Consider the following 22,584-nt stretch of genomic DNA (forward strand, 5'->3'; position numbering starts at 1 on the left):
TACCTGTGGGGTGATTTCTCACTTTCCCTCTCACTTTCTGTCTCTTTCTCTCTTTCTCCAGTGAGCGCATATGCCCTTAAGTCAAAACCTCTTAAAAGAAAAAAAAGAACATTGTTTTGAGTTGTTTTCAAGAACACTGAATTTAAAAAAGTTGAATGAGTTTCTTTGCTGTAGATTTCTCCATTTTTTGATGTCTGACTGTTCAATGTCACTCTCAAAAATCAGGTAGAAGATGTTGCAATGGGCTAATATTTTTCACCAGGAAATGTTTCTTTCTGACAGGGTGTGTAGATTAACATATAGAATGATTAGCTGAATAAAGCTACATTTCCGGGCATGCTGTGCTTGGGCCCTGTTGATATTTACACTCCATTTTGTTCTTTCTGCTGACAGTGACCTGATCCCAACTTAAACTTCCTTCTCGCAGTGATTTCAATCCATTTTCTTAGTCTGGAAGTCCCTCTTGTGCTCTGTCAGCAAAGTCCTACCCATTGTTTACAGTTCATTTCAGGTTCTCAAAAGAGGGGAAAAAAAAAAAACCCTGGAATGAGAAGGATGATGCATCAAGTATTATGTTCCTCTCATTTTTAGCTAGATCATTTGGATTAGTTATCCGAACTCCCAGAGTTCATATTGCCTGATTATGAAATGAGGTTAATGATACTTATCTTGCGGGATGTAGATTAAAATATAGGTCAGAAACCTATGACTGTACCAAGCACAGAGACAGTCAGAAGCTGTAGCTGTTAGTCATTATCATGCCATGTGTGAAAAATACAGACACTAAGATGCTATTAGTATTTAGACGAGAAAGAACCCTTTTCCTAGTTAGGTCATCAGAAAATATTTCACAGAAGAGTTGAGATTTGATAGTTCTTGGGAAAGGAAAGTACACAGAGAGAAAATTGTGGGTATTATAAGCATGGCATGTATAGAACAAAAAGTGCTCATGTAGGAAAACACAAGAAATATTCCATTGAAATAAGAGAAAGCAATCCATTGTTTGGACAGAACAATAGAAATAACTGAAAAAATTTTAAATGTAGGCTCTTGAATAAAACTCAAGTCAAATCCTTTTATTTTTCCTAATACAATGCTCATTGTGTTTCTAATATCACTTGATAAAAGAAAAACAGTGCTTTAGGAAAATCAAGATGCTTTCAGTATATCGCACAGATTGGGAAACAATAAAGAATTACACATTTTACCAATTTAAGTGAGCAAGGTATATCCAATTTATAATGTTCTGATGATCAAGTGTGTAGAAGGGGAGGAAAATGATAGCGTTATTGGTAGCCAGAAAAATCTGTCACTGAACTTTGCAAATGGCTGTGAAGTGATAGTTCCATTATTAACATAGACTGGAAACTTGTTAAACATTCAAATGCCTAGGAAACATGACTAGAAAGTTTCAGAAGATCTGAGTATGCTCACGGATCTACATTTTACTCAACACCCTAGGAAAATTTCCATGGAAGTTTCAGAAATTGGGAAGAATTATGGAGAAAATGATGCTCTTAGCTCCGAAAGGAGAAATTACAAATCTCTTTGCTGCCTTTCTTCAACCTAGCTCCTCTTTGGGCCCGATCACAGAACACAGAGACAGTTGAACATGAAGAAGCTGTGGGCCTTAAATGAACTGAGGGATCTGCTCATTTAAATTTGTTGCTACCTGATGTATGATCTTTGGTTTTGTGGTGGGTTCTTGGTGTAAGCAAATAGGAAAAGAATCAGCGCTTCCAGAGATAGCACAGAGATAGAGTGGGTGGGGGGAGGGTGAGTGGGAAAGCCTGGCTTAACCCTGAGTCAGAATGTAACAAAGCAAACTGTTAGGCTAAAGTTAGGGGAAAATAAATAAATAAATAAATAAAATAACCCTCTAATTTATTCAAAATGGTTCAAAGCATGAAGAGTTCTATGAATTGGAGAAGAAAATTTATTTGATGTTCAGACAGAGCCAGGATAAAATCTCAGCATTGAGAAAATTAGTTAATTCTCAGAGACTGTGATGAGAATCCTAATATCAACCAGGCAGAGCTTCTGAGAGTTCTACAGAGCAGTTGCGAAGACCTTCAAATACTAGAAGGTGGTGACTTCAATAAAACAAAACTATTATTCTAAAGGGAAGCAGTCAAGTAAGTAAATTACGTATACCTTTTTTTTAAACTATTGGAATATATGTAATTTGTAATGGTAAGTAAAGTACATATACCTTTTTTTTAAACTATTGAAACATATGCAATTTGTAATGGATTTATTTTTAAGCACTGATTGTATTAAAAAATGTGTAAGTGTGCCTGCCAAGTGTACAGTGCATGTGTGTCTCTGAGTGTGTGTTAGACTAGACCAGAAAGTAGGTATGCATCTATTTACTTTCTGTTAAAAAAGAGAAAAAGCAGTGAAATGCATAACCCTAATGAATGGATACAGATAAGCCTGCTTACAAAATCATTTATTCTCAGTAAATGTGCCTTGTGTGTGGTGGGGGAATTTTCTAAAGCATAAAATGAGATTTTAATTTATAACAGATCGTGCTTATTAGGTACCTTCTAATTTACCACAGACTGTGAGGAGAGGCATGGAAGGCTCCATCCGCATCCATCATGTACTATCCTGAAGTACGAGATCTATGTCTGGGGTAAATTTTCATGACGAGTCCCACTAAGTAACAGGAAAGCTACACTGTTTTGAAAGCTCAGGACATGATCATAATAATGTGAAAGTGTCAGAGCCACCTAGCCACCTCGTGGGTTCAGTTATCTCTGCTGAATCTCAATAATCTACCTCTCTCAGATATTCACTACATTTTACAATAGTATGCAGTGTTTTTAAAGGCTTACCATGAAAGACACCAAAATAAGGGATCCCTTTTTTTAGACATACGTTCAAACTTTCTCTTCTTTTCTGGCTTTCATTTTGCTCTTCTTTTCTCTTATTCCTCTAGCTCTTTTTGGTATGGTCTTCCATGTGTGTGTGTCTGTGTGTGTGTGTGTCTGTGTGTGTGTGTGTGTGTGGTAGCAATTTGTCGAGCCCAAGACTGAGAAATCATTTCATTTAAAAAAAAAAAGGTAGCAATTTGTCCAAATTAAACTGATAGCTATATATTTTCGTTTTCCTATAGCTGAAAAATCAAAATATTCTACTTGACTATTTATATTTTTAAGACACCTAGCTGAAAAATTGAAATAATGCATTTACTAGACTTGTGATTCAAAATGACCTAGTCTTTATTTAATGCCATCTTTCATTATAGAGACATATATAAATGTGTCCTTCATGTAGGCTTATCATCTTAGAACCAAAGGTACTAACTGATTTGGAGTTAAAAATGATAAATATGGAAACAGCCCCTCATCTGTGGTCTTCTTTTTATTTTTTCCCCAATGGATTAGAATGCAGCTCAGTAAACCAGGCACACATGTGACATTTAGTGAGAACATCAGCGTGGTTGACATTGAACTTGCTACTGGCCTGCAGTATGGTTTTGCTGGTGGATGGTTCACAGCATGCAAGTGCACTTTGCTAGTTTCTAGATCTGCGTTTTCACGGACTACTCGGTGCCTTAGATGTATCATTTGACTGCCCTACTAGATATTACCAATATTCCCTCTGGGTCAATCTAAACGTAAGTAAAACTGGCCTTTAATCATGCAACTTGCATCATAATATAGTCCACATGATCTATGCATGACATGGCATGGACCGTTAATTAAGAAATAACAGTTTGATGAAAGGAGCACATGGAAGGGGAAAAAGAGTAGTGGAAAACTGAAATGGTGCTCTCTATTGACAGGGTTCTGTCCAGCAGTGAGAAACGGTTTTCTGTTCCAATTTCCGTGAGCCTATTTTCCTGGATGGTGTATTACACACACAGGTGAATTATGGGTAATTTTGCATATGAGTGGAAGCATAAAGATAATTGAGACCATTTACATTGCTGGAAATGTCAGGGGAAAGGAGCCAGTAGACACCCAGCCCTGGCATTTATCAACCTATGTCGTCTTGGGCTACCACTGCCAAGTGTACATAAAAGTATCATTTTTTTCAGAATTTTTGTGTGGACAGGACAGGATATTTTGTGCTAATAGCCTAGTTTTGTCCTTGGCTTGGGTAAGGCTGCAATAATGATAGCAATGGTGAGGGCTGTCACCCTCTCATAACCCTACAGTGCTTCTCTGCCTCATTTTGTTTCTTAGTTTTTCTGTCATCAGCTCCCCTACAACTCAGCTTCTTCCAGATGCTCATTGCTTTCCCCTGTCTCCCGAGCTTATGAGACTTCCCAATATCCTGTTCTGGAATCTGGCCTCTATTCAGAACTTTAAATACTGGGTGAAATTCTAACGGGATAAAAAAGATCTCCAAAGTATATAAGTAATATATGGTGAACCAGTTCTCTGTTCCACATGGAGTATTTAATTATAGTAACAGGGGCCAGCAGGTAGTGTGGTGGTTAAGGGCGCTGGACTCCCACATAGTCAACTAAAATTCGAGTCCTGGTCCTGGTGACTTGCTTTCTCACCTTCCCTCTCTCTCTCTCTCTCTCTCTCTGTCTCTGTCTGTCTCTGTCTCTCTCTAGTGAGCACTCATGCACTGTAGCAAAAACTTTAAAGTAAAATAACAATAATAATAACAATAAATAAAATAAAATAAATTTTAACATGTCATTATAACAATGACAAGATTTAAGGTCTGTGTATTGATTTCATATACTGTTGTGCTTTTCATATATTAGTTCATGTAATCTACCAATGACCCTGGGGCCCATATAATTACATTCTCCACTTTACAGATGAGAAAGCTAAGGTGCTGAAAGACCATATAAAGAGCTAAACACAACTCAGTTGATGAACACAGACCAGAGTTTAAGTCTGAGCACTCTAACTTTTAACTCACTTGAGGATTAACTCTAATGAACTTTACATTAAAGGAAGTCTCACAGCTCAAACCAAAGTATTCTTTGAAGCACACCTACATCATCCGGCTGACCACTGAAAAGTGAGGTTCTCACCACTCTCTCTCTTCTTGACTTTGCAAAGTATATGTGTCCGGGGCAGAGGTTCTCCTAGCACGCTTATTGAATGTACAACTGAATGAATTAACAATGGGTTTTTGGTCTTTCTCTGGGGCACTATTAGAATCAAAGAGAAATTATGACAGGAGAGATAATTAAAAGGCAATTCAAGGGGCATATCACTGGTCTAATTTATCTAATTTAAAGTGAAGAACGTGTCATGTGTTGCTGAATGCAGTGCTGGAAGACTTGAGTAAACAGTTGCATTTTCATTCCTAGAGAAAACCTTTACATGTTCTTTTTTTCTTGTAGGATGTTGTGCATTCAGCTCAACTGTCATGATTCTCTATCTAGGGGACTCTTGACATGTCAGTGTGTGCTGCACAAAACAAGAAATTGGGATGAATTAGCAATGTGGTCATATTTTTAAGTTTATTAATATTTTTATTTGTTCCATGAGAGAGAAAGAGAGAGAAACAGGCATTGCAACAGTACTCTCCTCCTCCAGCTAATTCATTTTGTTTCTTACATTCCAAAGATGCCTTACTTCTGCTTTATGACACCAATACTATCCTGTCTTCTCTTTATCAAATGAAAATACACCAGGGTTTCTGCCGGTCTTTTGAAAATCTGGATAATTCAGTTAAATTTATTCTCCAGTCTATATACATCCAGTCTCACCCAGCCTGGGTCTTGAGCATACATATGCTACCATCATGCTCAGGGAGGTCTTGAGACTTGAACCCAGGATCATGACCACTACATCACTGCCTAGCCCCCAAATGAGCATTTTTGACTGTGGAAAAATCACAGTTTACACATGATATTCAGCACTGAGTGTATTTATGTAGACCAAGATGAATAAGGAGACTTTTTATGGGAAACCACCATGCATGGCAGGAATGTTATACACCAATGGGAACATTTCAACTAGAAAAAAAAAAAATCCAGGGTCCTATAAAGGATTTGCTGAGGAGCTAACTACTGTGGTTGGGAGTGGAGGGCATCTGTGGTGGCAAAGCGGGGTCAAGGAGTGTGTCTCCTTGAGTGAAAGAGGATTCAGAAACTTGGGGGCCCCTTCTTTCTTCTCACATAGTTCTGTGGGAAAAAAAGCTAGGGAGAAAGAAATGAACTGAATTCTCCAGATTTTCAAAAGACCAGGCAGAAACCCTGGTGTGTTTTCATTTGATAAACACAAGACAGGATAGTGTTGGTATCATAAAGCAGAAGTAAGGCATCTTTGGAATATAAGAAACAAAACAAATTAGCCGAAGGAGGAGGGTACTGTAATTACAAATTTGAACGAGGAAACCAAGAAGACACAAATCCAAATGATTTAGAGAAAATAGAAGCAGAACACAGAAGAGCCAATTGTTAGAAAGTTTGGTCAACATGCTTTGGCAAAGGTAGAAAGTGGGAAGATTTCTCTGTTCATAGGACAAGAGAAATCAATTTATGATGCTAGGAATATATCACCATACAAAACTGGACATTAAACCAGGAATTCAGCATTATCCTTCTACCTCTTCTGGGTAGATATTTATTATGATGTGACAAAGGTAGCTGAAGAGTCACTCAGGTATGGGGCCAGCAGTTAGTGTAATGGCTATGTCACTGGACTCCCATGTAGTCGACTGTGGTTCGAGTCCCGAACTCGGTGGCTTAAACTCACGCCGGGCACATGTGTGTGCATGCCCAAGATCCTGAGAGGAGAATGGAGGAGAAGGGATTGCGGTGTGGCCATCCCCCCTGGGGGTTGATTTCTCGCTTTCTTTCTCTCTGTCTCTCTCTGTCTTTCTGGTGAGTGCATGTGCCCTATAGTGACAACCTCTCCAAAAAAAAAAAAAAAAAGAGTCACTTGTGTACAATGTAAGTTCACTGTTTTCTGTAAGTCTAAGATCAAGACAGCCGAATCACTTCCAGGTGAAGGCCAGGTTTCTGTTCATAGATGGCACCTTTTTGCTGTGTCCTTGCAGTGTAGAGGGAGATATGAAATCTCTTCCTCTTTTTAGAATCCCATCATGGGGGTACACCCTTAAGATCTCATCTAGTCCTACTTATTTTCCAAAGGACCTCTGAATAATATCAGTATATAATTTTGGGGGACACAAACTTTCAGGCCCAAAGACGAACTGTGAGTCAAGGATAAATGTACTGAGCACTCGGTTCTCTCCATTTGGCCTCTGTGTTTATGCCACTGCGTCTTTCATCATCATTCTATCACCCCTTACATGGGTTAATTAGCCCCAATCTAAACACTCTAAAATCCTGGATGTTTTTGAATGCTAATATGACACCACAAGTGGAAAAATCCACACCCAACCTCATGGAATAGGTCATAGTCAGAACACTACAACCCAGAAATGTTGTGTAGAACTACCTAACTACCTTCAAGCTATATGTATAAAGTGTAGATGGAGCATCTCCCAAGATATCTTAGCATGCACTACATATGCAAATATTTTAACTTTTTTTTTTTAATCCAAAATTTGAAACACTTCTGCTCCCAAACATTTTAGATAAGATTACACAATTCGTAATAGGAACCAAAGTAGCATTATAGCAACATGGCACCTCTGATCCTATATACTGAGCACATGAGAACCAACTGCCATCTGCTCCCACAAAAGAAGGTGTTCAAATGCTCCTAACTTAAAATACCCTATAAATTATCGAAGTGCCAGGGCTGGACTTTGGTGCAGTGGTAAAACCTAATACTCTGCTATCTTGGCCCATATGGGAAGGTTCTGGAACATGTCCTCCCAGGCTATACTAAGCATGCATGGGCCCAGGATCTGGAGCTGTCTAAAGGCTACAGAGGGATCCCAGTGTCATGACCATGTAGACAGAGAGAGAACAAGAGACAGTACCTGTGTCTGATTGTACTTCATTCTGACCTGTGTTATAAAAAGCGATGAGAGACCAAAGTACCACCCATACCTGTGTGAACTAGAGCTATATAAATACACCATCTATTTCTCAAATATTGCTGTGCACATCTGGAAGGGAATTTTCGTGGCCCGGGTGTTGCCTGGTACCTTTTTCTCATCTTCTCATTGTTGTCAAGTGCAATGTTCTTGGAGGCAGTTTAAACACAGTGGAACCTGTGGCTAGCAATCAAATGCATGTTATGACATTAATTCCCTACCCACCCACTGTTCCTGTATGTGTTTCTTTCATTACAGCTAATGGGAGCCCTGGGAAGGGATCAAAAGGAGAGGAGACCTCAGTAAATGATGGAAGCCTCCAGAAAGGGAAGCATTTCTTCTTTAAAGCATTAGCGTCATAATGCACTGATGTAACATGCTCAGGATACATCTTTTACACCAGTATCAGAATGTTCAATTAGTGATAATTAGAGCCCAGCTGGGCAAGAGGAATTTCAACACCATGATAAAGAGAGCGAGAGACACCAACCAGTTACACTTTTTATTCAACCGGCTTCCCTACAAATATGCCTCAGTCTATTCATTAGACCTGAGACAGATCTACATTTTTCAGACCCTTTGCCAGTATCACATATGTTTGTTCCAGACTGCATTTTAGAGTGTACTGAAATATTTAAAATTATGAACACATTCATGGGTTTCTTGCAATAATGCCTTTATTGGTAGGTAGGCTCCAAGAGTATGAATAGAAAGAATATGAGTTGAATAAATCTAGGAGTTATGAATATTTTATCAATGAGATGTAAAAATTATATGTGCCTATTAAAAAAAAGAAAGTGGAAAGCAAGAGAGACTATGCAAACAGTCTGAATCTGGGGAGGCTGTGCAGAGGCCACAGGTGTGACTGAGGCTCCACAGGGCGTCTCCACTTGGTAGGGATGCAGGCCCCTGGACTTTCTGAGCAGGGCTGGCCCAACTGGTGTTTTACGGGAAATGCTCTGACTGGGCTGTTTCTTCACTCGAAGAGGAACCTTTTCTGAGGGCAGGTCTTGCCCTTCATCTTGGTATTCCCACAGGGAGTTCTCAGTAAAGGCTCAGTTACTTTATGATGAAGCTGGCTGGTGCGAAAAAATACAAACTTACAGTCCCTAGTTTTTGTTTGTTTGTTTGTATTTAAAGAGAAATTTTCACTATAGGGCATATGTGCTAGTCAGACAGAGAGAGAACAAGAGACAGAAAGCGAGAAATCATCCCATGGGGAGGTAGCCAGGTCACAATCCCTTCTCCTCCATTCTCCTCTTGGGATCTTAGGCATGTGTGCACACATGCCTGGTGTGCTTTTGAAGCCATGGGGTCCGGGGCTTGAACCATGATCGACTATGTGGGAGTCCAGTGGTGTAACCATTATGCTATCTGCTGGTCCTCCTAGCCCCCTAGGTTTATGCTTGCTCTGGTACAACATGCTCTGGAGGGAGCTATGATATGGACAGGTAGGAATAGAGGTTACACATACTTTTCACAGTAAGTTATAGTTGAAATAATATCAGAAGTCAGTAAACATTCTTTTGCTTACTTAATTTATTTATAACTCATTTTTATGAATTATTTTCAGAGATTCATTGAAAGAATACAGAATGATATAGAAGGAAATAGAAAATGAAAGCTAGGAGAAAAAAATCAATTAACTAGAAGTGGAGATCAACCAAAAGTGTGGAGTCCAAAATTAATATTTAATTTTCAATTTTCAGGTATCTGTGGCAAAAAGAGAAAGTTGGCAATATACCACACTCTCATTAGCAGAAAAGAGAAGTTTCCAGATTTCTCTCAGGAGTAGCCAAGTTTTTCTTAGTGCTAATTTGAATATAAAATTTAACCTAGGGTTTTATGCAAGAGTCACAGAATCATAAAAATGTTTGATGTCCTCAATAGCAGAATGCAAAGTAATGAAAGCAAATTACCTGTGAGTTTTCCTCAAGGAAATTTTTAAAATTCAAGTCCATACCAACCAAAACAATTAAGAGAAGATATAAACCATCCACACAACAACAAACAACACAAAACCTCTATGCATTTCTTCCATCAACAAGATGTGTTTAGCATTTTCTGTTTTAGGTCGCCATCCAGCGTGTATCAGGGTATCAGGAAAGTCATGAGATAGGGTCTGTGTTCAGGGAATTCTTAGTTCAGTTGGGTTATTGTGCAGGAAATACTTGTTGTATTAAGTAGAATGTAATAAATTCATAAGAAATGTAATGAATATTAGCTGATTGTTATCTCAGAGGAACTGGAAAATCACTTCAGTTTGAGCATAAGAATGTTAAACATGAAAGTTTCATTTGAGCATTTTGCAATGTATAAGTTAGGTTGAAAAAGAAACCCAACTTCACATTGAAAAAAAAAGGGAAGAAAAAATGCTGCAACCTTCTACGGCCCACTCCCCACATGCTCCATTACACACACACCCTCACATCCGCCCATATGGTTTCTGCTTCAAACATTGATGTTTAGTCTGGACAATATGCAAAATACTGGAGCAACTTTTATTGTGATCCTTTTGCAAAATGTGAATGATTTTCATACTAGTATCACAGAATGTTAATTTATCTTGAACAGTTTGCTTTAAATCCTCTTGTGGCAGGAACTGCCCAGATAGAATCCAGAATTTTGTTTTTTTAAAGATTTTTGCTATAGGGTGCATGTGCTCTCTGGATGGACAGAGACAGAGAGAGAAAGTGAGGGGAAAAAAATCCCAGGGGGGATGGCCACACTGCAATCACTTCTCCTCCATTTTTCTCTTGGGCTTTTAGGCACACACATGCTTCTGGCATGAGTTTCAGGCCTCCAGGTCCAGGACTCAAACCACAGTTGGCCATATGGGAGTCCAGTGCCTTAACTGCTATGCCACCTTCTGGACTGCAAAGGTGTTCTTACTGTACAGAATTGAAATGTTGCTATTATCTGCTCCCCTCCTCTGGACAGAGAGCTATCTTGGTTAAGATTTATTTGTATAAACAATTTGAAAGTGAATGTACTTTTTTTTTTCATAAGAAAGTTTTGGTATAGGGCACATGCACTTGCCAGAGAGTCAGAGAAACAGAGTGATGAAAGTGAGAAATCAGCCTCCAAGGGGGATGGCCATGCCACAATCCCCTTTTCCACCATTCTCCTCTTGCAATTTTGGGCATGCATGCATATGTGCCCAGCATGAATTTTAAGCCACAGGGTTTGGGACTCAAACTGTGGTCAACTACATGGGAGTCCAGGGATGTAACCATTATACCATCTGCTGGTCCCAAAAGTGAATGTCCTTTTTTTAAATTTAATTTTTAATTTTTATTTCCCGAGGCCACAAATGCTCCCTAGAAAGAGAGAAATGACCCCCACCCCCGCCCAGTGGGGTATGGTGATGCCACAATTCTTTTTTCACCCTGTCTTTCCATTTCCATCAGGATTTTGGGCACGTGTATACGTGTACCTGGAGGGGTTTTTTTGTTGTTGTTTTGTTTTGTTTGTTTGTTTTTCAATCTGCAGGGGCTAGGATTCAAATCTTGGTCAGCCATGTGAGGTCTGGCTCTCAGGGCTCTCATTTCACAGCTCTTAACCCCGTGCTATAGCCTGGCCCCTGAATGTGCTTTTGAGGTTGGATTCTTTAGGTTAAGGGTTTAAGGTTGGTTGCACAGATCTCTTGTGAAACCACATATAATGTTGCTTCAAGTGGACAATGAAGTTCAGTCAATTAATAATCTTGCTTTTTATAACTGTACACATAGTACATATACTTGGCAATTCCTAAAAGAGAGTTGGCTTTAACATAACACTAAATTAAAAACAAATAAACAACAACAACAACAAAACACTTTATTTGGGGGCCAGCAGGTGGCATGGTGGTTAAGGCACTGAACTCCCACATGGCCGACCACAGTTTGAGTCTTGGACCTGACAATTTGCTTTCTCACTTTCTCTCTCTCTCTGGTGAGCGCACATGCCCTATAGCAAATTTTAAATAATAATAATAATAATAATAAACATTAAATGCATAATTCTTTTAAAAATAATAAAACTTTATTTTCATGGTTCAAAGCACATGTACATGCACAAGGAGATAGAAGCACCCTTGTTGGTGTCTCATCATGCTGCACTCCCCCAGACTTCCCACTCTCCAGAATCTCAGACACCCATGGTCTTCCCTAGGACTTTTCACACCCACACAAGATCCAAATCGCTATTTCCATGCGGCTTCCAGTATCTCAGGGATTATTGATACTGCCCAACTACAGCTTCTCAGACAAAATAAGACTACTTTTAGACTATGGAATAGAAATAAAAATTTTCTTGTCATGCTACACAGAGTAAGGACTTCAAAGTCAGACAAAGCCCAAAACAATCTCCAGTTCAACCACTTAGGCAAGGTAGTTAATGTAAATGATACTCTTTCCATTTCCTTCTCTGTCACAGGAGGGATCATCTTTTAGAAGTTTATTCATTCATTTCATTTTCATTTTCATCTACTTTTTCTAGACTCTATGACTCACCTCCATAGAGTTTGCAATCATAATCATATAAATAAGCCAGTTCCTACAGATGATGGCAAAAAGCTGTGAATGAAATAGGGTGAATCAAAGATAATGGTAGGAAAGTATCTCACGTCCTAAGAAAATTAAGAGATGTAGAAAAAGACACAGCTAAAACAAGGAAGAAGGACAAGGAGACCACACATCAGAGTTACATCAATCCTTAAAGGCAGTCCATTTTAAAATGTTTCAAATATATCCTCCTCTAAGCTGGAGAAAGAACAGTACAGACACATTTTTAAAGAGGACTAGAAATGACTATTTCTTATTTATTTATTTAATGGTTGAGAGTAGATGTACATAAATGACAGAAAGAGAGAGAAAGAACAGCAAAAGCTCCCTCCATAGGCACCTCTAGCATCTCACGAACAAAATCTGTTTGATTAGTCTAAGACCCTTGGAAAATGCACTCAGTACAGTAAATAAACCTGGAGATGGCATTCACTAGACATGTGACCTTGAGCCAGTTGCTTGAGCCTTTTGAGATTGTTATCATCTATAAAATTTTACTAATTATAGGGAATACCTTTCTTGTGGAGAGTATATGAGTTAATAGATATGTATCTTAGAGTAGTAGATGTTCAAGAAAATTCAGCCACACCTAACTAAGGTGTTGGGGCACCCTGGAGATGCATTGATGATGTAATTATGGCATATGCAAATTCTGCCTTTTACTTGTTCTTGATAAATTCCATTACACTCTACTTGGCAGATACTTTTGATAATGATATTTTGATTATATTCAACAAATATTTATTAATGATCATTTGCTAGTTATTCTTCCATAACCCAAAAATAGCTGAATTAATAAACTAAAGAAAAAACATGTGTCCTGATGTGTCTTGTGCTGGAAAATAACACAACTTGAAAACAACTTCAGCTTCTTTATCAGCATTGTAATATTTGATTTTCAGTTTTCATAATTAAAGAAGCATTGAGTACATATGAGGGGAAAATATGATGAGTTTACTCTGACAGGTAAAAGTAACCTAAGGAGATAAATTTTTAAATTATTTTTAAAAATTTTAAAGTATTCATGAAACCAGTATATCAGTGATTAAAAAATAAACACAAGTTATTTCTTATTTAACAATCTTAGGTTATGCATTATCGCTATATTTTCTATTGTATAGTTAATGGGTTTTTCCTATAAGGCTCTTGATAGTTTCAGATAAAAAAGAAAAAAAAAACTAGCGTGTGAAACAATTGATAGTTTCAGATAAAAAAAACCTAGCATGTGAAATAGAGATATAGAGACTACTTTTTTTTTTTTTTAGGTTTTTTTTTTTTTTTTTTTTTTTTTTTTTTTGCCATAGGATTCATGTGCTCACCAGAGAAGACAGAGACAGATCAAAAGTGGGAAGTCACACCCTGGGAGAGATGGCCACTCCACAATCCCTTCTCCATTGTCTTCTCAGAGGATTTGGGGCACATATGCAAGCACACCCAGTGTGGTTATAATGTCCTGGGTCCAGGACTTGAACTGTGGTCAACAATCTGGGAGCCCAGTGCCACCACACCACCTGCTGGTCCCATCAAATATAGATTTCTAACAGTACATAGTGCTTAAATCTCCTCCTTTTATTCTCATAATACTTTCAGTTTGTACAAGTAATGAGAAATCATGTAGAAAATAACTTTGGGAAAGATGGTATATTTACTTAGTTGAAATTGATGAGAGCATAATGTTGTTTTATTGAAACAATAAGGAACAAGCGACTGGATGGTGGAACAGCAGTGAACTGGGCTGGGGACTCTGAGAGGCTGACCCACATGAGAAAATACTCTGCTTCCATCTGGGGACCTCCCCAAATATACTGGGCATGTGTGTGTGTTATCCAGGACTGGCTAAGGCTTGGAGACAGATTCTGGCAGCACCAACACCCTGTTGCCAAACTATCCAACATTTATACTATATAACAAGACAAAAAAGTCAATTGCAGCAACCTGTGTCACTCGTATAATTGTTTCTATAGATGATGATATTGATAAATAGCAAAAGAAAAGATAGCATAGACTACATATTTAGTTGCATTATCAGCAAACTGAGAAGAGGATGCTGAATGATTAGCAGGCATATCTGGTTAAGGAGAGTGCCCATACTAGGCTCAGTGGTTAGTTTGCAGGGAACTCCGGCATAGCTACAACCAGAGAGACATCTGGATAATGTTCAGTCTTTGAAGAAAGAAAGGTTAATTATGGAACAAGATTAAAATATAAGGCCCATTAGACAGCTCTCTCAGAAATGTGTTGTTACTGGTGATTGATTTGTGAGTTGTTTAATTTCACTAGCTCCAAAATATAGCTTCATAGCTATTTTATAGAGCACATGATATGTCCATTGAAAAATATACTTGTCTAGGTAAAACACATTTTATGAAATTAAACCATCATAAATGCTATCGGAGGCATCATTCTGCATATAGTATTTGCCTAAAGATGTCAAATAAAACATTAGATTGTCAAGTTCATTGAGGAATGCTTTGCCAAGTCCAGAGTTTTTGTCCCTGTACCGTAAAACTGGTATAAATATATACAAAGTGTGCATCCTTTTCACTAGAATTTGAAACTACTACAGGATAAGAATATTATATAATTAATTATTTCTTGACTGTTCTGATTTGTGTTCTTTTATATTGATTAAATGATTAATGTTAATGTGTTACTCAAAGAGTTGTGTAGCTCACAAGAATGGTTATTCTTTTATAAATTCCCATTTTACTCATGACATGCTTTGTCAATATGCCTATCGTGTGTTATACATATAAATATTCAAATCATTGAACTCATTTTTTTTAAGTTCAGAAATAAACTTCAGGATCCAGCAGGCAGCATGGTGGTTAAGGCAGCTGGATCCCACATGGCCAATTATGCAGTTTAAATCCTGGACATAACATCTTGTAAAATACACCCAGCGTATGTGCACACCTGTATGTCCAAAATCTAGAGAGGAGAATGCAGGACAAGGCACTATGGCATGGCCATCCCCACTGAGGGGGTGATTTTTCACTTTTTCTCGCTATATCTCTGTCAGGTGGGCACATGTACCCTATAGCAAGTACTTAAAAAAAAAAAAAAGAAAGAAAGAAAAGAAATTACAGTAAAAAGTTCTATATTTTGAAGGGAGACTTTAAATAGCTTGGGACTGTCTTGGTTTAGTGGTTTTTAGGTAGAGATGATACTGGGTTTTAATAAATATGCTTTAAGTTAGCCACATTAAACTGTTCAAAAATAATGTGTTTTTGGCTATTGCAAGGAAATTGTCAAGTTACATGGCATCGGCTGATTTTGTATTTAACTCTAATAGAATATATTAACTGTCTCCTCTTAGGCACTGTATACAGTTGTTGATAGATTGCCAATTTAAAAATACGTACTATTTTTAACAGTCCAAACAATTATTTTGCCAAATAATTACTGCATATTTATTATGAGCAAGGGTTTTTATTATTATAGAAAGAAACATATAAATTTCCACTAGTTGTGAAAGCAAACATTTAAATATTTTGAGAGAATTAAATATAATTACTGTGTTATCTAAATTTTTCAGTTTTACCTACCACATTAATAAGTTGCTATATACTATGTTCACATACTTTTTTGAATATGTTATTTTGTATCAAAATGAAAGTATCTATTTCTTCACTCTTTTGAAAACTTTATATCTGCCTCCATGTATTTTAAATTTTAAATAAAAATTTAAAAATAATGACAGATAATGTTGAGGGCCAAGAGAAATGAAAGAGCTAAAGCATACTTGATTTGTAATTAAAAGTCAAAGACAAATAATTTTCTAATATACTTATAGCATAAAACATTTATGAAAGAATGATATATGAATATTAAAAGGAAAGGGGTGATTTCAGGGCATTTTGATTGGCTTAGAGAAGTCTATGAATAAGATCATAAGTGACCTAGAGAAGTGCATCCTATTACATCATTGTTCCCCATGTCAAAATGATATTGCGATTTATTTAAGAAATTGCATGGAGGCCAACAGGTGGTGTGGACTCCCACAACGGACTCTATGGTTCTAGTCCTGGACCTGGTGGCTTGCTTTCTCACTTTCTCTCTTTCTGTCCCTCTTTACCTGTCTCTGGAGAGTACTCGTGCATTATAGCAAATCACAAATAATAATAATAAATAAAATTAAAAACAGAAATTACATGGAAGAAAATAAGTACAATTATGAAATTTTTCTCTTTATTTTTAAATATTTCAGAGAAATAACAAATGCTATTAGAAACTATACAAGAACTATACAAGAATGATTTAAGATCTATGCCTTTTTAAAAATAAACTATTTTAGAAATATTGCAGCATATTTTGAAAGAATTTTGTCATTTGCATGGGCTTTACTAGTAGGATATGATGGGGCACAACAGGAAGGCAATACATAAAAGATAAGTCTTTATAAAAAATATTCTGTCTAACACTAAGCAGCATGTGGACATTCAAGAAATATTCAAATCCCTATGTAGGTGGAAAATTTCTAAACCAACACTCAGCTCTCACTCCTAGCTACTAGGGAACACTTTTATGTAAACATAACTGGGTGAAACATTACTTTTCATTCAAGACAATAGATTTGTATATTTTTAAACAAAACATGGAATTGTTAGAATTTTTTAAGTTTGCACCTACCAATAAAGTATGCTGCAGAAAATGGAGCTTCTAAGACAAACAAAACCTTTGTAATCGAGTCATATCATATCTATGATGATATTGATAAAAACAGTTAAAAGAGAAAAAGTAAATTTAAAATGAAAAAGGAAATAAAGCCTTTCTACTTGATTATTGTGACTATTTTTAAGTTCTTTATTTCATTCATTCCTTATTTTCTGTCATTTAGCTGGCTGTCCTGATTTATATTAAGGTTTTAGTTTCCTTTGCTATTTTACACAAACCTACATGTGCAAACATCCAAAATTATTTTCAGAAGACAGATTGCTAACATTTGCTAGGGAAGTGAATGTATTCATTTTGAATGTTTTTAGTTGGTACTGTGTGTTGATTCCCACAGGTAGTGTTTAAAAGAACCCGTTAGCAATATCAATGTCAACCCTGGTTATAAGCAATTACCATTTTCACTATCAAATGTGAAATACCTTAAGTAAATGTCTTAGTAATACATTTAAAATAAGTGTCTTCTTATGAATAGGAATGCTATAAGAGAGCCCCTGTGAGCAATATAGGATCCACATACTTACGCTGAGAACCACATTCCTCAGGAATGACAGGACAAAAGTGTATTCCAAAGAGAAAAAACACAGGAGCCTAGGAAATCCTGTCTAAAAGATCTACAGTTGCATTAAATATCCATTATTTGATTTCCTAGTAGACTTGGCTGCAGCAATAGGCTTTGGCAGATATTAAATGAGATTTGAGGGAAAAGTAACGATACTGGAAAAATCACACCTTTAAATTTGGATTGTGTTGGTAACTTATGTAGCTAGTGCCTAAAACATAATACTACAAAGTCAATACTATTTTATTGACTTTTGTTCTTTAACAAAGAGAGAAAAAATCAAAGCTATGGAAACAATGCATAGATAAGCCAATAAAAATCTCCAAGTAATTCATATATCAGAGAGAGAAAATAATTCACTAATTCTCATAATTTGATTCTACACTTTGATTATGCCTTTTATTAAATTTCAGGAAAAGCATTTGCTTTGATAGTATGTCAAAAATTCGGTAATTAAATGATAAGCGAAGTGAGCCCAACTATGAAAGACAGGCATTGTATGTCCCTGCTTTATTTATTTATAAGCACCGAATGTCTGCATTCTATAAAATAAACTAAAAAATTGGAAGGTATAATAGGAAGGCCAGCTGTAGATACTAGAGACTACAGAAGGGGATGAATAATGGGAGGTTAAGGGGATGGGAGGGAGAACATCAGGAAAAAAACAAGACATTTAATAGACACAAATATGAGAAGTTATCTGTTGATAATGTAATGACAATGTCTTTGACTTGACTGTTATGAGCAATATTCATACTAGGAAAAAACATGTGCATTATAAAGACATATAGTGATTAAATGTAAAAAATAAATTGAACAACAAAACAACAAAGAGTTCAGTAATTTAGTTATGAGAGCTGACCTCTTGAATAAGATCATAGTATTGTATTTTTTTCACTCCTCTGAGCTTCTGTTTTCTTTTTCTTTTTAGAGAGAGATTTTTGCTAGAGGGTGCCTATGCTCACCAGAGAGAAAGAGAGAGAGAGAGACAGAAAATGAGAGAGAAATTATCCCCAGGGAAAAGTCACACTGCAATCCTTTCCCCTTCATTCTCTTCTTGGAATTTGGGACACACACCCACACACACCCACACACACACACGAGTTTGAAGACTCTGAGTCTGGAACTAGAAACATGGTCGACTACATGGGAGTCCAGTGATGTAACCATTACACCATCTGCTGCTCCCAAGCCTCTGTTTCTTAACTTTAGCAAAGAACAGGATTATCCTGAGAAAATATACTTGTAAAGAAATATAAATAAAGGTACCCTAAATGTTGAAAAATGTCAAAAAAATGTTGAGAAAGCTATGATCCTTTAAAGAAATTTTCTTTGCATTTGATCGCCTCATATTTAAAATTCATTCATAAGGTTGGGAGTTCTGATTTACCAGACAGATTATTTTAAGTTCTAAATTTATGATTGGACTAGTCAAATCCCAAAATGACTAAAAGAGACAAAAACTTTTAAAAAATCTTGAAAAAGATCTTCTGAAAAATTAATGGGCAAAGCCATCGTCTGTATTTTCCGAATGGTACTAGAAACAGAACACATCTGAACCGGCAGCTGCAGCCTGCAGGAACTCATGAGAGCCCTTGTGGAGGTGAGGAGAATACAAATCCCAACTGCAGAGATGAAAACACAGGCGGACGCATGAGTACGCTCAAGGCTGAGGCAACGTCTCCGCACATGAACAGGAAATGTAGTGTTGTTTCCCTCCATTGTGCCAGCAGGCAGCATAAATGGAGTATTTAACGTTTCGTGATTTCAGAAACACTTTTGATTACACAGTTCAGTGCCATCGAATGCTAGCTACCACATTGGCACCGAGTTACCACACAGCTTGCTGAGCTGAGACGTACCTCACATATGGATGTGCAAATACATGTTATAGTCGAGGTGTCAAATGCTAACCGAGAAACTTAAACTAACAGGATATCATTTGATGTTAATACTAGTAACAATTCCTTGAAAATTCCTCTTGAGTTTCTCCTCTCTCCTTCACTCATAGTTCTGTTGTGTCCATTCCCACTGCAGTATGCTAAAACCTGGCTTTGGGATCCTTCTCTAGTACTTAATACTTAAAAGTTCAACCACTGTGAATTGTTTTGTAGTTTCTCCAGCATAAGCACAGAGACAAGTGTTTCTCATGGCCCCATCGTTGTGGCAATAAATCTCTAATAAGTCCCTTCTACTCACCCTTGGCTCAGGTTTCCAGCTTGTTGGTGTGAGGTGCAAAATAAGCTGCTCGCTGCTCATGAAAGTTTTTGGTGGTTCTGAATTGTCTGTGGTGCCTCTCTACATGGTAGGCAGTTCCAAAAAGTTTTGGACCTACTATTCTCAGAGCTTTTTAATTGATAAAATTAGGAACTTCCAGGCATGCTTTTATTTTATAAAAGAAAACACACTGCTTGACAGGTTTTACACAACTACTAAATGTCACATGTAAGTATTTTAGAGCATATTTCATTATTTTAAGACCCCTCCCCCAATGAATCTTTAATTATAGAGTTACATCTAACATAGACTGCATAGTAGTTTAGAAGGTCAATATGATGAACTTGATACAGATGAAAAGTCATGGTCAACTAACGATCAAATTTTATCAAGAACTTTTCCCAGAGTCACGAAAATTGCTGGCTGAGGTTATGAAGGGGACCAATCTGTAGCCTGTTGGATAAGGCAGCTGGATTCCATATCTCCAATAATGCAGTTCAAATCCTGGACCCAGATGCTTAAGAAATGAGCCAGGCACATATGGATGCATGCCAAAAATCTCAAAAGGAGGGAGAGATGGAAGAGAAGGGGTTACACTATGACCATATCTCATGGAGTGCTTTCTGGCCTTCCTACTCCGTTGCTCTGTCACTGTTCAATGAATACATGTGTCCTCTGGCAAATTAAAAAAAAAAAAAAAAAAAGATTTTTTTGTCTTTGTTGTTGTTATTTGTTTGTTTCTGTAATGTACCCTGAGTTCTGTAATGTGATTTGAGAACTCTATTTATTTATTTACTTATTTTTGTTTGCTATAGGGTACATGCACTTCCCAGAGGGAAATAGAAGAGTGTGTACAAAAGTGAAAGCATTCTTTTTTTTTTTTTTTTTAGAGGTTTTTCGCTATAGGGTGCATGCGCTCACCAGAAAGACAGAGAGACAGAGAAACAGGATGCAAGAAATCACCTCCTAGGGGGGATGGCCACGCCACAATCCCTTCTCCATTCTCCTCTTGGGATCTTGGGCACGCATGCACACGTGCCCAGCGTGAGTTTAAGCCGCTGGGTCTGGGACTTGAACCTTGGTCAACTACATGGGAGTCCAGCAACATAGCCATTACACTATCTGCTGGTCCCAGTGAAAGCATTCTTTATGAGGAATGATCACACTGCAGTCCCCTCTGCATTTTCCTCTCAGGATTATAGGCAAGTGCACACACACATACACACACCTATGCTCAGGTGTTTTCAAATGGCGTCCCTCATGTGGGATTCAGCTGCCTTAAGTACCATGCTATTTGGCTGGCCCTCTATTTTGACAGCTTTCTAGAAGTTGTTTTGCAGATGAATACTTCTTTTAGAAGTCTCTTTTTTCTCCTCAGAGGACAGATTGATTTTTCAGTAAATTAAAATTATGTATGATTCTTCTGTGACAGCCATGAATGGTTATTTTATTATAGAAATCATAATTTAGTAATTTTTTTTTTGGAGAGGTTTTCACTATAGGGCGCGTGCACTCGCCAGACAGAGAGAGACATAGAGACAGATAGCAAGAAATCACCCCCCAGGGGGGATGGTCACGCCGCAATCCCTTCTCCTCCATTCTCCTCTTGGGATCTTGGGCACGCACGCACACGCGCCAGGCATGAGTTTTAAGCCACTGGGGCCTGGACGTGAACCGCGGTCAATTATGTGGGAGTCCAGCGACATAGCCATTACATTAACTGCTGGTTCCCTCATAATTTAGTAAATTTTTAAGAATTACTTTAGTCATTTATTTATTTATTCATTTATTCATTTTAATTTGACCAGAGAGGGACAGAGAGAGAGAAATTGAGAAAGCAAGCTGCCAGGTCTGGAACTCGAGTGACAGTCAGCCATGTGGGAGTCCCGCCCCTTAACTACTGCACCACCTGCTGGCCCCATAATTTGGTATTTCACAACATGCCCCAGTAGTGATCAGACAAAGAACCTGTTAGACTTTTCAAACATGGTAGTCTTTTAATTCTTAGTGTAATTTTAGACCAAGTTAGGTTGGAATGCAGTCACAGTTACTCCATCCCCTCGTTTCACGTGGGACCTGGTCTCTTCAAACACCCAGGCAACTCACTGGACCTGCGTTATGTGATACGTACAGCACAGTCACCTCCCAGGAAGGCAGCAGTGACAGCATGGCCAATAATCAAAAGTGGCCTATTATGCACTATAGACTTGGTCCATTACAAATGTCTTAAGGATGCAAAATGTAAGGAAGTCTCAGATACAACTTCACGCTTGAGGAAGATACATGCAGTTGTCACCAACCTATTTTACTTTTTAAAGAAAACTACATCCTGAAGTCAGGAATGCTTTAGGGTATACAACAAGAGAAAAAAAAGAATCTGGAATGATAAAAAATAAGTGTCAATGATTATATTTCTATAAATGCTTATAAATAATGAACTATAACATTTCCTTGGTTCAATTTCTAGTTTTGTAATCTGAAGTGAAACTCTTGGGACACCTTTGAGTATCTGTTATTCACAATGGACTCTGGTGCTTTCGGGGACAAAAAAGAAATATAAAACTGACTCCCTGCCTTCAAGGAGCTCCAACAGTACTCGAGTTGAGAAAATATCATACACTTCAAATTACATAATCAGGAGAGGTCTAA

The sequence above is a fragment of the Tupaia chinensis genome, unplaced genomic scaffold (assembly GCF_000334495.1).
Source record: "Tupaia chinensis unplaced genomic scaffold, TupChi_1.0 Scaffold143877_1, whole genome shotgun sequence".
Lineage (NCBI taxonomy): Eukaryota > Metazoa > Chordata > Mammalia > Scandentia > Tupaiidae > Tupaia > Tupaia belangeri.